The following is an 11,386-nucleotide window of genomic DNA, read 5'->3' as shown; positions in this document are numbered from 1 at the left end:
GGGAGGCAACCAAGCAATGTGTTTCTTTCACATCGAGGTTTCTGTCTGTCTCTTTCTCTGCATTTCACCTCTCTCTCTCTCTCTAAAAAAAAAGAAAAAATCAATGGAAAAATATCCCCAGGTGAGGATTAACCAAAATAAATAAATAAATAAATAAATAAATAAATAAATAAATAAAATTAAAGCCCTCATTTCCAGGCAGGGGCCCATGGGACCCAGTGCAGGCTGAGGGACAGTGAAACAACTATACTTGAAGGTAAGTGCAGCTCTCGAGGCATCTGGGGTGCAGCTTATGCTTCTGCTGTCCTGTTTTTCCCCAACCTCTCCATTTGCCAGAAATTAGGTGGTTTCCTCTGCAGGGCCTGGGGTGGACTCCCCTGCCAACTAGGCACTAGGAGCTTCTCCAGCAGGGGCAGAAAGGGCATGCAGTGGTGTGCAGGGCCTGAGTCCTCCATTTCAGATGTGAAGCCCTAGCCTGGGAACTAGTAACAGCCAGACATGTAGTATCTGATATAGAGGTATCAACAAACCAAATAAACCACCAGATCTAGCAGTCTGTTTCCATTTCCCCCCAAGAAATGTGTCACTTCTTATCTTGCTCTGTGACTTTGGAAGGTATGTGCATTTACATATGAGGTGATTACTGGTATCAATAATACACACAGTCTAACTGGGAGTTTAATTGGAAATGTTAATCAGTGTCTGATTTGCACATTCAGTCAATTATCTGCAGGTTGGGGCAATCTGTGCTGCACCCAGGGGATGTTATGTAGGCATAGCTATCTCTAGGTCTGCGGGTGGGAAGCAAAATGGGAGAGGTAAACCTTGAAGACTGGAAATAGATGAACAATATACTGGTAGAGAATGGAAATCAGTCCAAAGGCGTGGCCACAGACAGGGAGACTGATCCCTGAGATGGAATAGGACGGTATTGGAGGCCACACAGTGGGATGGAGGCTAGGTAGTGCTACGCTGTGAGATAGGAGGGGACTGGATTTGGAGAAGTAAGTTTTGTAAGGACTAGAGTATCAGGATCTGGTGTGGAATGAACTATGGGAATCAGAAGTCAGGCATTCTGGCATGAGTGTTTGTACCTCAGTTTCCTTGTCTTTCAAATGGTGGGGTTTGGGGGAGGTGCTTTCTAAAATAATTGTGACATTTTAAGAAGTGGGCCCATTTGTTTCGGTAATAAAAAAAGGCCTGCTAAAGGATAGCCCTCTCCCCCAAAATTACCCCTTCTAAAGCACACTCTTTTTTCATATGCTTTCCATTTGAGGGAAAACAGTACAAAACACACCTGCAACCCCTACACACATTTCATATCTTCACCAGTATGACTACACTTTTGTTTTATGTGAATGGTAAAAATAGGGAAAAGAGAAGCTCAAGTGGAGAACCTTCTAAGGACCCTATAATCAAGCCCACAAAAAGCTCTGTGAGGATCTTATATGGTATGGGTACAGAGATTCACTAATGACCTTGAGTCTCAAAAGAGAAGGGCTTGGGGTAAGGGTGAATGAAAGACCTGGCTTGGTTGTGGATCCTTTCCCTTTTATCTTTCTCCCCTATCTCTCTCTGAGCCAGGCAGAATTTTGGGAATTCTACAACCCTCAAGAGACCTACCCCTAACAATCAACACAGTCACACCCTATAGTGACCTCAATGGAGACACCTTTGGCAGAGCTACCCATACATGCATCCCATAGCTCAGCTCTGGTGCCAGTGCTAACCCTTGTGCAGCTCTTAGTCTCTGTGGAGAAGGGCTCCAGTCCTTCCAATTGGCCTGAAGGAGAGACTCAGGTGCAGCTGTGGCTTCTTGTAGGCCCTTCTCATATATGGATGGGGCTGGGGATTGAGAGAAGGGGCCATCCCCTACACCCCCAGTGCCAAGTTTCCTTCTTAGAGCCTGAAAAAGGCTCCAGAATTCTTCAGTGCTGGTCAGGGCACTTGCTATTGGAGTGTTCTGTAGTAGAAAGAGTGGTTGTCTATAGCTTCTCTCATCCCATCACCAACAAAGTGGCAGCCCTAGTCCCCATACAGAGATGCTGGCAGAAAGCTGGAGTGCAGGAAGTCTGCGGTGCTAGTAGGTAGAAGATGTGTGCACTGATTCCTATCTCAGGTCCAGTAGGAGGCCTGAGCCACAAGTGAACACATAAGACAGTAGAGACACATAACATGATACAGGCATACAATGTGGCATAGGCATATGACACACAATATGGATTAGCCACATGGTATACACACACACACAGCATGGAATAGATGCAATACACATACAACACAGTACAGACCCACAGCATGGACACAATATGGTACTGACATGATACACATACACAACACAGTATAAACATGACTGCACATGTACCAAACATAATACAGACTTGATATACACACAACATAATATAGATATGATTTGGCACACACCCAAAATGGTATAGGCACACAAGGCACATAACTTGGCACAGATATATACTCCACCCACCATATTCTCATTCACGACATATACCCAGGCCTACTGGAGGAGTGTAGCCACCAGGTGGAGTCCTGTGTCCTGCCAGTGGCATCTGCACTGGCTCCATCTGTGCAACTGGTGGGTTTGAGGCAGGCTGCATGGAGTTAATAAGTGAATGAAGGGATGTCGAGGCAGGCCTAAGGAAAGCTCTGGATCTTATGCAGAAACCTGGAGGTGCATGGTTAGTAAGGTGCATTTCCCCCTTCCTCCAGGTCTTCTAGCACTGTTCCCCACCTCTGCCCCCCATGGATGCATGCTGCCTCCCTGGGTATAACCCTCAGCTCTGAGGATATGCGAAGTTTTTTTGTGTGGCCATCCTTCTTGAGCCCTCTTCAAGCCCCAACCCTCTCTGGAGCTTTGACAGCCCTCACTTCTCCACCCCCACCCCACCTCATCCCCTTACAGGATGAGTTCCTGCAGTGTCGGAGGCTACAGGCACACCACTCAGCTGCAAAGTGGGTGGGATTTGGAAAGGCTCTTTGGAGTGTGCATGTGGGCAACACAAAGGGAATGCCAGGGCTCCTGGGGGACAGATGTGCTTTGGAGTCTTGCCAGGAACAAGTGGAAGACCTGGGGTATGGCTTGGTCTTCTTAGTCAAGAAGTGGTATTGTGGGAATCAAGGGAGCTTTTCTTGGCTCCCTGAGGCTCTAATATTTTTTTTATCTCCACCTTTACTTATCCAACCAACCATCCATCCATCCACCCATCCCTGACTTTGGCTTAGGACCCTGTGTATTCTGGTGTGTTCTAATAGCATGTGTGCTAGCCTGGATCTGGCTTTATTGTGAGTTACATATAAGTGCTGTTTTTCTTTGAGGATAAACACCATGGAGGAAAAGGGGACGGGATAGGAAGGATTGCAGAGCTTGGGGTCCTGTCAAGGAAAGTTTGGTCTCCTCCTTGAGAGTACTAAACCCTTGAGAGACTCAAGTGAATGTGTGGATAGACAGAAAAGGGAAGGATTAAAGAGACTCCATCTCCTTCAAGGTTTGACATGGAAACCTCCGTTGGGAAGATAGGGTAAATTGCCATGCACATGCAAGATAAAAATAAGAACCCAAGTATATATCACCCAATAAAATCTTGGGAAGATTGTAAAAGATATCCCTGTGGTGGAGATAGGGGAAGGCAGAGAGAATTTCCTATTAGGACCAGAGGCTGAGGGCATCAGCAGCTATGAGATGACTTCAGAGTGTTTCCCACCCTAGTGTAGCTTATTGAGAAGGAAAATGGAAATGAAGGTAGACACTTGGAGTTGAGGAGTGAACAGCAGTGCCAGGTCTTCAGGAAGCTCAGGTATCCTCAGAGCCCACCTGAATTCCCTATTATCTCTCAGTTTTCCATGGTACACTGGACTATACCACCTCCAGTAACTATGAAATATTTCACATCTGTCATATTTGATTTAGTCCTCCCAATGCTTATCAAAGGTAACTAGGGTAGATCTTGTCCACTTGATAGCAAACCGATCCAGAGTGGTGAAGTGACAGCACTTCCCAATTTGAAACTCCAAGTTCATCGGTCTTTCTGAACTCCTACGTAATAATGCTTTTTTTTTTTTAATACTTCTCTGATTCTCTGTCTTTTGAAGGGATTTACTGAAATTCACTGTAGTGAGTGTGTGATTTTTTTGGGGGGGTGGATGAGGGAGTAGTAGTAGGTGGGGAAAGAGATTCCTGCTCCCCCACAATGCTTCTCTTGGCAGGTTTTCCCCAAGAAAGAGCAGCTGAGTCCTTGCATCTTGTGGCAGCTGGTGTATCCAGCCCTGAGTTCGTCGGAGCTGAAGGCATCCTGGTCCCTTCTTATGGGCAACACCCACCCATGCTAAGGTCCTGCAGCAGTGGTGGTGTGAGGTGAGTAATGGATTCCAGGGCAGGGAGTTAGGGATCTCTAAGCCCAGGTAAATGCCACCTTTGCACCAAAGCTCCTACTTTTAAAGACCCTGATTAGGCCTCATCAGCCAGGCCCCAAGGCATGGCCCCTTCTTTCTGTACAGCTTCCCTTGGTTTCTTGGTTCCCCCCATCTCTAATATGAGAATGACACTCTTGACCTACATCCTAGAGAGAGTAGTAGAAACAAACTCACAGTCACTGGCAAATCCTTCATTAATGTCAAGCTTCATCTAAGAGATTTAGTGTAACACAGACCTGCTTCCCATCAAGCTATCATTTCCATTCTTCCTGCTTTCCTAATGCTGAAGTTGCATTTCAGCCACATGCCACAATTTACCAATTGGTTCCTATAACTTCAACTACCTCACTACCTCAAAACTTTAATTTTACCTGCCTATTTAAAGCATAACTTCCAACCCAATCATCCCAGCTTCTTAACTTAAACCTTCCAGAACCTTCTCTCTGCCTTCCCACCCAACCAGGGAATACTTCCTTCCCTAGCTCTCCAACAACACTTGAGTCTGGCATGTAGTATAGTTTATTCTTCTCTAGTGCCTAAAATAATTCTTGCATGGTTTCTGCAGTATTAATCTTGGCAGGCAAACTATAATTTAAGCTCTTCATGGGTAGGGACTAGATCTCATAGGTCTCTAGTCTCTCACAAGTGCCTGACAGCTCCCCAGCAGTTTTTTAATTTTGGCCTCTCTCTCTTTCTCTACTTCTTTTGGGTTTCTTGGCCTGACTCTCTGATCATCTCCCTGTCTCTTTATCCCTCAGGCATCTGTCATAGCTTCTCTGTTGGCTTCTCCATCTGGCCTTCTTTTGCTATGTGCTGCAGTCCAGGCACCTGTTTGTATCTTACTATCTCTCTGCCTTTCTATCTGGTCTTCTGTTTGTCCCTTTGTCAGTTACTTAAGCATCTCTCATATTGCCCATGTCAAAAACAAACAACCAAAATCAAAATAAAAACCCAAGAGAAAAATAAACTAAACAAAAAACAAAGAAGGAATATGAAATCCAATTCCCTTTCAAACTGAGCCTGTCCTGGGCCTAAAGAACAAAGGAAAACTGTGTCTCAGCGACAGGTGTTTATGTGATGCCTTCTCATGAAGGGGAAGCTCCAGAGTTTCAGCTGTGAAATTAAAGGTATGAAATTACAGCCTTGCCGATATTGATGCATTCAGCTTTCTAGAGATGCTCTGGTAGAGGATCCTCTATAGATCTTGAACAACAGAAGGTAACTAGAACTGGCTAAAATAAGACGCAAGCCATGGGTCTCTCCTGGGTATTTTATGACAGCTGCAATATAATGTACTTATTGAGTAGCTATTGTTGCCAGCACTATACTAGGCATTTTACTTGCATGAGACAATTTGATTCTACAGTAACTCAACAAGGTAGTATGTTTTTCTAATAGTTACTATATGTTTCTTATAAAAGTGATGCTATCTCAGGGTACCTATTATTATTATCATCACTGTTTTACCCATGAGGAGATAGAGGTTGAGAGGTGACTTTGGGAGAAATTCTTAGAGAATTTCTCAGAATCCCAAATTATTTTGGTACCTTTCAGTGCTCATAAACACTCTCACAAGCACACTTGCCTACTGGTACATTCACACAATCATACTTGCTTCTTTGACTCACACTTTTCACCCTGAACACATTCATAGTGATGATCACTGTTATTCCCCCACCCTCACACACAATCATATTTATAAATCCACTAAATACAGGCAAATTCTTACTGCCACATACATTTATACATTCATATTTTCATGCTGACACACATTCATACTTGCCATACACCCCACTCTCACGTTCTCACTCACTCATACCTTTATGTTTTCTTAAATTCTGACACACAGTCACCCTTAAGCCTAAAATTCCTACACAGTTACACATATTCTATGCACAAATACATACTGACTTGCCTCTAATTGTTTCTCATAGATAAACCCATGTTCAATTTCTATCACTCCCACACATTTGCACTATCACTATTTCCTCCTCACATTCACACATATAAACAACTTATAACTCATCACAATGATATACACATGTGCATGCATAGCCATATGTTCACATTTATATATGCTCACACAATAAAAACAATCTCACCCATTAAACTTTTATACTTTATTACATGCTCTTATATACTCATCACTGACACAATATCCCTATCCTGTCACATTCACACATACACATGAAAACTTATTTTCTTACATATTCACATTCCTATTCTCACTGAGGCATAATTGCACTCTTCACCAAACTCATCAAATATAATCACAAACACACTCACTTTCATAAATTCAGCCATTTTCACTGAGACACATCACCCTACTCTCAGTCATACACAATCACATACACACAGTTGCAGTCACCTTGACACACACTAACACATACACATGCTCACTCACATTCAGTACCCACAAAAATTAACATTAACACACAGTTACACTGCACACACAGGCTTACATCTTCACATTGTCACATTTTTACATATTCTCACATTCACAACTGCACTTAAAATCATACCCTTCCACACATCCTCACGGACTCACAGTCATACTACCTGACACTCATGTCCATTCACATGTACACTCTCTCATACACCAACTCCCATTTGTACATCACACATATTCACACTGGCACAATCACACTTTCCACACACTCACATTCTTATACATTCCTACTCTCACACTGACACACCTTTATTCACATTGCTATATACATTCTCACCAGTACACATGTAGTGACATGAATAGCCACTGACTTCATTTACCTTGGCACACACCAGAGAAACCCATACAATTCAGTGTCACAATCAATTATACATATATACACTTATATAGATGTAGTCCACATAGACTGACCCTCACTCAGGCTCATAGTCATCCTGTCACATCCTCTCTTACACTGATACACTTACTCACACTGAACCACACAGTCACTGATACATAAATCAGTACTCTCATTTGACACACTCTCCTGAACTTCCACTGACTCTTACCTGGACTCTCAGATGGACATATCAACTCTGATACTTACTCACATTGACACTAACCTATACTCCTTCACTGAGATAATCTCACTGATCCACTTTTACTCACATTGATTCCAAAATGCTTATAGCAACCCACACTCTCATTTACACACCCATATATACTTTGCCAAACTCTTATATATGCCCCACACTGATATTGCCACATTCACACACCTCTTCACTGACACACACTCTGTGTCACACCCAATTACAGGTAATAGTTTATAGTCACAGTCGTCATTCTTTTTTCCTACTTGCACTACTACTCTCCGTACTCCTGCTAAAATTTTTAATGGGAACTAGATCTTTCCTGAGCAGAAAGGAGTGGGATTTATGTCTAGGATTTAAAAGAGAAAGCACAAATGCACATATCGAGTTTTATATCCTTTTGCCAGTTTCATCTTACAGAAATCATCTCTAATAGAACCTTACCGAGTCCTATCCAAAAGAGGTTGGGATTTAGGTGTTTATTTCTTTTTAATGGAGTTTATAGCTAAACTTGCTACCTCATCTCTCTTCCAAGCGGAGGGAAAGGTGAAGAATGTGTTTCTTTATGCACTCAATGTTTTCCTATACTAAAGTGTGTGTCTCCAATTTTGTTTATGCTCTGGAATTGCCTGTGGATTATACACATGGAAAGAGTAGTCCTACTACGAGCAGGCACCTCTGATCTAGCAGGTCTACTTTTAACCTGTTAACCCATGGACATGAAATTAAAGAAAGAAAGAAAAGATGATAGCAAGATGATAAAATAAATTATATTGTGCATGTGCATCCACAGACCCTACTGGAATTTCAACAGCTGTAACCAACAAGTTAACAGAGAAAATTTATCAGTAAGCTTGGATAAAGACAAACTAAAGAAACTTCCTTGCACTCCAGACAGACTGTAGATTTCCCTGTAAGAGGATGAAAAGAAGCACAAAATCTGGTAGTGAACCAGTAGACCAGGAGCCTGATGCCAGAGCCATGTGCCCTCCCAGTTCCTTAGCAGAGATTTGGAAACATGAAAGCCCCTTGTAGCAATCTCCTTATCCCACAGTTTCAGCTATAGTCTCTCTAGAACAATGACTGCAAAATATGACTAATCCACCATTAGATACGGGTTCTGGCATACCATGTGGAAATGCCTATACTTTGGAATACCACCTACCACCCAAAACATCTGCCATTAGATTGAAAACGTATTTGATAGCAGACACCACATCATCTTAGTTTGGATTCCCAATGCCTATTACAATGTCAGGCCTTGAGCAGCTACTTGTAAAGCTCAGTTAAGAAACTGAAAGGGTGCCCTAACTGGTTTGGCTCAGTGGATAGAGCATTGATTACGGTCAAGGGCATGTACATTGGTTGTGGGCACATCCCCAGTAGGGAGTGTGCAGGAGACAGCTGATTGATGTTTCTCTCTCATTGATGTTTCTAAGTCTCTATCCTGTCCCTCTCCCTTCCTCTCTGTAAAAAAATCAATAAAATAAAGAAACTGAAAGGGTTATATGGACAGCAACATGTTGTCAAGACAGGTGCAGTGCATCTCTTCCTCAATCCTAGAATTCCAGTGGCATTATCAGTATGGATGGACATTCTTCAATAGTCCTCACATATTACTAGGCCCAGATTAAGGTTCAAATGGGTGAAAGAAACATACTCTGCCCTTAAGTTATTTCATTTGAATAAGAAAGATGAAGTCACTGTGAAACAGTAGAATAAGGCAACAGTCTTGAAATTTGGGATTAGAAAAATCTTTATCATGTAATTCAGTGACCTTCAGGCTCCAAAGGTCTTGAGGGCCCATGGGTGGTTGAGAACAGCAGTCAAGATATAAGTAAGTCACTTCCAAAAGCAAAGTTCTTTGTAGATATCTTGCTAAGCACAGGGCTGTGCCATCTTTCCAGAAGATTGTGTAAAAGAGCCCTTTGTCACTGGGCCTAAGGTAGAGGAATTAAAATGAACTATAGACCTTGAGGAAAATTTTGTACCTCCACGAGGAGACAGCTTATAGAGTTGCCTGGCCAATTTATATTTGATAGTTTCTGTTGATATACCAAGATGCACCAAAAATAATTTAGATAGTTTATGGGACTGGCTGAATTTTAAGAAGGGAAAATGCACCTGCCTGAATTTGCTTGAATGCAGTGAAAAGTGCTAAGTGATGAAACCCACCCCTTTGCATTTATATGATATTTTATACTTTTCAAAACATTTAATAACTCATTCATCCATTATGATAGTGGCATTAAGAACAAAACTTCTTAGCTATGTGACCTTGCTTGAGTCAATTACTTATCCCCCTTAATCCTCAATTTCCTCATATGTAAAGTGGGCAAATCTACATAATCTATCTATACATATAAAGAGGTAATATGCAAATTAGGCTGGAACTCTGTAACTGGTCATGACCAGACAGGAGGAGGTTGCACGTGCAGGTAAGGCCCAGAACAAAGACAGAGACAGACACAGGGGGGCCTGCCCAAGCCATCACAGTGGCTCTGGCAGCCCAGAGTGGACACAGGCAGAGGGGCCTGGGAGGCCTGGGGCTGGCTGAGCTGCCGTGTCAGCTTGGGCAGCACCAGCATGGACACAGGCAGGGGGGCAGGGGGGACCTGGGCAGAAGTCAGGCACGGGTCCTGGCCACCCATGGTGCCAGTCTGGCCTGCGGCTGGCACTGAAAGTCTGGCGTGGGTCCAAGCCTCCCATGGCGCAGGTCCAGCCTGACTCCCGCAGCAGCCTGCACGGTGCTTCCTTGCATGATTTCAATCATGCTCTGGGCCTCTAGTATATATATAAAAGACTGATATGCAAAGTGTCCCCTTGGGAGTTTGACTGGGAGACTGGGAGTTTGATCACTCACTATGATGTGCGCCGACCACCTGGGGGCGGCGTGGAACATGGCAGGTGACCAGCAGTGGTGGGGTGCTGAGGGAATGAAGGAAGGAGGCAGGGAGGTGATGGGAACCACGTGCAGTGGCAACATGCGGGTCGGCAGTGAGGGAGGAAGTGGAGAGGTGGGGAGTCAGGGAATCTGATTGCCCTGATCACTGGCTAAGCCTAGGAACCCTATCCATGCACAAATTTCATGCACTGGGCCTCTAGTTAAGTTATAATGAGGATGAAATGAGATAAATCTATGAAAGCGTTTAGCACAATGTCTGGCCTATTGATCTACAAATTATAGATCTTATTGTTATCCTTACCACAACCCTTTGAGGTAGGTGTCTTCAAAAGGACAGAACCTTGTGATAATAGAGAAACATTATGGCTCTTTGCAGCCAAAGACCCCATTTTCTTTTTTTTTCTTTTTTTAAAATATATTTTATTGATTTTTTTTTGCGATCAATTATTTTATTGCGGTAAAATACACATAAAAGTCACCATCTTAACCATTTTAAAATGTACAATTCAGGACCATTTATCATGTTCACAGTGCTCTGCAGCTAGCTTGTTCCAGAACCTTCTCATCACCCCCAAAGAAACCCCATCCTCATTAAACAGTCACTCCCAAGGTCCCCCTCCTTCCAGCCAGCCTGGCTGCACTTCCTAATCCCTTCATCTTTGTTTCACCCTGCACCCCAACCCCATCCCCTCTGGCAACCATCAGTCTCTTCTCTATGAGTCTGTTTTGTTCATTAATTTTGTTCTTTACATTCCACATATCAGTGAAATCATACGGGATTTGTCTTTCTTTGGCTTATTTCACTTAGCATAATACCCCCTTGGGTTGCTTTCATAGCTTGGCTATAAAATAACACTGGAATGAACATATGGGTGCATATATTCTTTCCAATTAGTGTTTGGGGTGTTTTTTTAAAAAAATATATTCTGAAGTGGAATGACTGGGTCATAAGATAGTTCCATTTTTTATTTTTTGAAGAACCTCTTACTGTTTTCCATAATGGCTGCCCCAGTCTGCATTCCCACCAGCAGGGCCGAA

The 11,386-nt window shown here is 43.1% G+C and overlaps 1 protein-coding gene across 6 annotated transcripts in view; it reads left to right on the top strand.

The window, feature by feature from the left end:
- PAK3 (p21 protein (Cdc42/Rac)-activated kinase 3) overlaps nt 1-11,386 on the top strand; it is a 310,496-nt gene that overhangs the window by 162,721 nt on the left and 136,389 nt on the right. For 2 of the 6 annotated variants that reach the window (XM_006765158.2, XM_006765154.2), the window contains exons 4-5: nt 199-256; nt 4,219-4,366. The exons of 2 other annotated variants lie outside the window; for them this stretch is intronic. The gene's annotated coding sequence lies outside the window, so the exon portion shown is untranslated. The remainder of the gene's footprint in view (nt 1-198; nt 257-4,218; nt 4,367-11,386) is intronic. 2 more of the 6 variants (XM_006765159.2, XM_006765155.2) reach the window with 1 other exon arrangement.

The sequence above is a fragment of the Myotis davidii genome, unplaced genomic scaffold, assembly GCF_000327345.1.
Source record: "Myotis davidii unplaced genomic scaffold, ASM32734v1 scaffold941, whole genome shotgun sequence".
NCBI lineage: Eukaryota > Metazoa > Chordata > Mammalia > Chiroptera > Vespertilionidae > Myotis > Myotis davidii.
This window is presented reverse-complemented; position numbering and strand designations above follow the sequence as displayed.